This window comes from Pan paniscus, chromosome 10 (assembly GCF_029289425.2).
Source record: "Pan paniscus chromosome 10, NHGRI_mPanPan1-v2.0_pri, whole genome shotgun sequence".
Taxonomy (NCBI): Eukaryota; Metazoa; Chordata; class Mammalia; order Primates; family Hominidae; genus Pan; species Pan paniscus.
This window is the reverse complement of record NC_073259.2, coordinates 28239495-28245494: the sequence shown is the minus strand read 5'-3', so window position 1 is coordinate 28245494 and position 6000 is coordinate 28239495.

The window sequence follows — 6000 nt, the reverse complement described above, 5'->3', positions numbered from 1 at the left end:
TGCCCATCCATGGTACTAGATGATTATAGCTCCCTTTCCCCAGAACCTCTAGAATGGAATATCTGCAGGGCCCCTTCAGACCATTTCAAAGACCCCTTTAGGTGTCCATGACCTCCCCAGGTGAAAAATTTTTTAAGGAATGTGAATTCATTTTTCCATCATTACTTGAGGCAGCACCATAAATTGTGACAGTGGAGGCCTAATGGAATGCAGCATCGCACGCGAGCCCCATGGATGGGAAACAGACCTGATTAGGTGCCATCAAAACAACACAACTGGCCATTGGAAACTCTGCTGAGGTCTCAGGTGCTGAGGAGCAGGAGAGAAGAAGAGAAAGAAGTCCTGTGAGGCTCACACAGCCGGCCAGCCTCTCATCTCAAAGACAGAAATGAGGTTTGGCTTCATTCTTTTCTGCCCACTGATTGCTTTATTTCAAATTACCCTAACTACTTAGCATGGCAAATTAAGTTAAAACCCCCAAAAGTTTGCGGAGAATGTCATCTAATCTGATTAAAAGGAATAGTCCCGTCACAAGCTAGGGAGGAAATGGAAATTACTCTGAGTGCAGTGCTATTAAATAATTTGCATAGACTTGCATATGGTATACATCAGAAAAGCATATGCTCTTTAGATTTAATGAAATAATTTTCCCTCTCTAAAGACTCTTACAGTCTCTGTCCTTCCCTATCTGTCTTTTCCTCTTCCCAGCTGTCTCTTTTTGAATGCTAAAATTATTTCATGAGGAGGGTACATAGCAATGCACAAATTACATGAAATATGTTAATAATCTTCCTGCTGGCAGGGCTGGGAGGCCCTGAAACTGCATTGCCAAACTTCCCAAATGTCCCCCTTGTCAATCTCACATAATTAAAGGCTCCCTTTACAACCTTAAAAGGTTCAGTTTGATTCATTTGGGGCGTCCATTGATGGGGGAAGGGTGGTTAAAACCAATCCTTTGGCTCTACTTTCCCAAATAATGTCTTCCTAACTCTATGCAATAGCATCTAAATCAAAATGAAAATAAAAGGAAAAATTGCCATCAAGCCCATGTCATCTACATCAGTTGAGTCTGTGACACTGCCATTGCGGTTGCACACATACAATAATCATCCTTGAAAGATTTTTGTGCCTGCTCTGCTTTTCAGGATTCAAAACCCTTGACAAATGTTAGCTGCTATTAAAGCATCACCCCCATTCTATCAATGGAAACAAGGAAGCCCAGATAGGGGAGTATGATGGGCTAGTGGCTCTTGGCCGGGGAAGGGAAGGGGAGGGGAGATGAAATCTAACTATTTTTGTATTCTCTATGGATATTCACTAGTTTTTTAGTAATATTTTAGCAGATCTCATGTTCAGTTGTAATGTAGCCAACAGAGGAATTCTAGTGAATTCCCCAACAAAATTACATTAGGATCAAATGTGATCGTTATAAACACTATCCAGATGTTGGGGATGGACTGGATATAACTCTTTAAGCTCCAAATTACAGTATAATAAATGCAAGCATGGGGATCTGCCAATACATCTGAACTTCATGTCGGAAACCAGGTCTGACCTTAATTTAACTCTGTAAGGACCTAAGAATTTCCCCACTTGTATAGTTAGGATGCATTCAAACATCTCCAAGTGCCATATTGTCATGAGTTTTATCACTTACTTGAAGCATGACCATATCAGATTCTGGAGTCAAGCCAATCTTAATGCAAGCATTTTATTAACACATTTAGAAAGGAAACAGAATCACAACTAGAAATAACTATTGAGGTTATGAAACAAACCTGTGAAATGAAATACAATATAATATTAAAATCACATTTGTCCTTGGTAAATCTCAGGGAGTTAAGATAGTATAATAAGCACACACTAAAATATTGTACTACGTAAACCAGCAATGCAAATTACTACAGGCCCACAGAGAAAGAAATAATTTGGCAAGAAAAAATTTCATCTTCTGCCCCTGAAATCTTTTCATTATGCAGGGTTGTTAGAAATTGATAACTTTGTGTGATAGCTCAAGATCAGGACCGAATATATCATAATTAGAATATCAGTGGTTATAGGGAAGATAAATAGTTCAAATATTCTAGTGTCAAATATTTTAAAATAATAGGCCCTTTGGAAAGCTGGAATCAATAGACTAACCAATTTATTAAGTAGTAAACTATGGGATGACTGCTATCTGTGTGATATCGTGTTGGGTAATGCTGGAAGAAACAGAAAGTAAAAAGAAAGATTTTAAGGAGTTTCAAATATGTATCAGGTCCTTTAAGAAATGCACGTTCTTTATCTGATTTTAATGTAGGATGTATCAAACCACAGAATGGTCTCCTCCCTGGGGAAACTTAAAATATAGTGCCAAAGTTATGAAATATACAACCCCCCAAAATTCAGAAGTTAAATCATCAAACAAAATAATAGATGTCATGGCCGAGTGTGGTGGCTCACACCTGTAATCCCAGCACTTTGGGAGGCCGAGGTGGGCAGATCACCTGAAGTTAGGAGTTCGAGACCAGCCTGACCAACATGGCAAAACCCCATCTCTACTAAAAATACAAAAAAAATTAGCCGGGCTTGGTGCCACATGCCTGTAGTCCCAGCTACTCAGGAGGCTGAGGCAGGAGAATTGCTTGAACCCAGGATCCAGAGGTTGCAGTGAGCTGAGATTGCACCACTGCACTCCAGCTTGGGTGACAGAGCAAGACTCCATCTCAAAATAATAATAATAATAATAATAATAATAATAATAGATGTCACAAGTCAGCATAAGTAAAGCATTGAGGGTCTCTGTGCATCTCCCACCACCAACTCTCCAAATGAAAAAAGCTATTTGTATCAGTTGAAAAGTATTGAAAACACCTGAAATCTGCTACCAAAAATGTGAATGCTATGTCATAATTGTTTACCAAGAGTTTTTTTAAATCATTCTTTTTTTACAAAAAAAGTAAAAATTTATCATTATCACATTCATACAGCCTGTGAATCTCACTTTGCTCCTTCCTGCTCCCAGCCCCTTATGTTTTTGTCACTTGTTATATGACATTGAGGTAGACCAACAAAAAAAGAGTTCTCAGAATGGCAAATTTGAGTGAGCTGGCACTGTGGGCCTCAAAATCATCTCAGAGGAATAATCAGAGGAATATATATCTGTCCATTGACAGATAACCTGATACACAATGTGTGATATATGCATACAATGAGATATTCCTTGGCCTTAAAAAGGAATGAAGTACTGATGCATACTACAAGATGGATAATAGAGAACCTTGAAAACGTGAGGCTGAGTGAAAGAAGCCAGACACACAAGGACAAATATTCCATGATTCCCTTTATATGAGGTATCTAGAGTAGTCAAATTCAGAGAGAGCAAGCAGAATACTGGAGACTAGGGGTGGAGGGAGGGGAGAATGGGGGGTAATTGTTTAATGGGTGCAGAGTTTCTGTTTGAAATGATAAAAAATTCTGGAAACAGTAGTGACAGTGGTGATGATTGCACCACGCTGTGAAGGTACTTCATGCCACTGAATTGCACACTTAGAAATCATTAAAAAGATAAATGTTTATGTTTGTATATTTTACCACAATAAAATATCTACTGTTTTCTCTCAGGAAAAAGCAGTAGAAGCCAAGATGCCCTGGCAGTGACAGCCATGGAGTGTGCGAGGAAAAGAGATTACAGAGCGTAGGTGGCATGGGTTTACCTAAGGCAGTTTCCTCCCAGGGCCGGTCAGTGTGTGTCAAACAAAAGGGACTGTCTAGCTAGAGATCACTTTAGAAGTGTCTGACCCATCTAAAGGCAACAATCTCATCAAAAAAACAAAGCAGAACACTGTACAAAGTCTCTCCAGGGCAAGGGTACCAATTTGTCACTCCTGGTATTAGACATCAATATAATGTTAGACCTGCCAGATTGCAGTGGTTGTGAAATCAACTGGAAGTGAAGAAATGGAAGAGAGTATGCTAAGAAGCTTCAATTTGGTCTTGCAGCCATAGGAAGTTTCCTAGCAGGAGAATGACTTACTGAAAGGAATGTTTTAAAAGGCTTAAATTTTACAACCCTTCAAGGGTGCCCCAGACAAGCACTCCCACACTCCTGGAAGGATTACTAATTGTTTCAGCCTTTCAGGAGAGCAGTTTGGCAATACAGATAAGGAGTCTTAAAGAAAAGTTCATACTCTTCTAGAACCCTTCCTCAAGAATATAATCAGATAAGGATTAGACTTACATGTAGGTCATTAATATTACAGAGAAGTATTTTAATAGCCAAAAAAAAAAAGTTTTTTCAGAAAAAAATTAAATGTCCGAAAGTAGACAAATAAAAAAATATATAGTTTATCACAAGACAGAATGAGGGAACTTTTCAAACAACACTCTTAAAAAATTTCCAGCAGCATGGGAAAAAAATCCCCATGATATAAAGCTAAGAAAGCAGAATATAAAATTATACAGTATTAAGACAATTATGAAAATATACACAGAGTTACACATTCTCTGGGTGGTTGGATTATGAATGATTTATTTCATTTATACTTTCTTGGGTTTTAAAATTTTCTACAACATACATGTGTTACTTTTATGAGAAAAAACAATAAAAGTTATGGAAAGAAAAAGAAGTTGACAACCACACAAGATGAATTAGAAGGGAAAGAGTAGAGACAAAAACAAAAAAAATCTGGCCTTTGATGGAGGGCATGGGGGAGGGGGGAAGTTTGTTACTGTTGTTTTGTTTTGTTTCAAGTAAAAGATGTTATACTACCTGTGGAACAAAGAGGCACAGCCACCAATAGGAAAGGATTGGTTATTAACTACGGTAGAAACAGACCTACAGAAAAGATCACTAGTCACACACCATAGCTTTATTTAACAGCTCCTCTTTTTATAGAAAAGAATACAATTAATTTTGACATTAGTCCAAATGTTATTATTTGTGTGGTTAATTGTCACCTATTTATGGTTTTGAAAAAGATTGGTCTGTGAATACAAAGACTCTTGGGCTCCTGGTCTCTGCCATGAACTACTAACCTCTTGGGGAAATTGGCCTCAGTTTCTTCATCTGTTAAGAAGCACAAGTTAAAATAGATGATCTCTAAAATGTTTTCCAGCCTTAAATGCTATGACTATTTTAGTCCATATTAATTTCATATTAATGAAACCAACCTGTAAGTGTATTTTCAGCTAGACCACCCACCAAATCAAACTAAATTGGAATGTCTTTACACGTGCCAGTATTCTAGGTGCCATATTAAATTAAAAGAGTTCTTTCTCCAGCATTTAACATTTTCAAAAATTGTTTGTAGACTTAAGGGAAAAGTGAGTTATGAGATTTGTGAAAAAAGCTCTACAATGGGACAATCTTTTTTTTTTTTTTTTTTTTTTTTAAGTCCAAAGACTAAAAGAAGCTTAGTTGAGGTGGCAGATGGGGAACACACCTAAACATACAAACAACCTTTGGTACCACCTGCCTTGCGTTGATACAGAGTGAGGGTAAGCTTGTCTTTTTTTTTTTTTTTTTTTTAAATACAACTGCCTTCCAATAAGAAACTTGGAGGGATTCTCCAAATATAAAATGCAACAGGATGGAAACATAAAACCAGATCCAACTCACCTGAATTTTCAAATAAAGAACAAAAGCCTTCATTTAATAAACAGAAAATATTTCATTTTTTTACTTTTCATTTTTCTTTTCATTAGTGGTACTTCTTGCTATAGAAAATATTTTAAAGCAGCAGTCTGCAAACTTTTTCTTAAAAGGCCAAATTTTAATTTAGGCTTTGCTGATTATACAAGAATCTCTGTCACAACTATTCAGTTCTGCCTTTGTAGCACAAATTATTCATAGACAATTCATGGACAACTGGACATGGCTTTGTGCCAATAAAACTTTTTTACAAAAACAAAGGGCCAGCCCATTTGCATACTATCTTAGTCTATTTTCTGTTGCTATAACAGAATACCTGAGACTGGATAATTTATAAAGGAAAGTGATTTACTTAGCTCACAGTT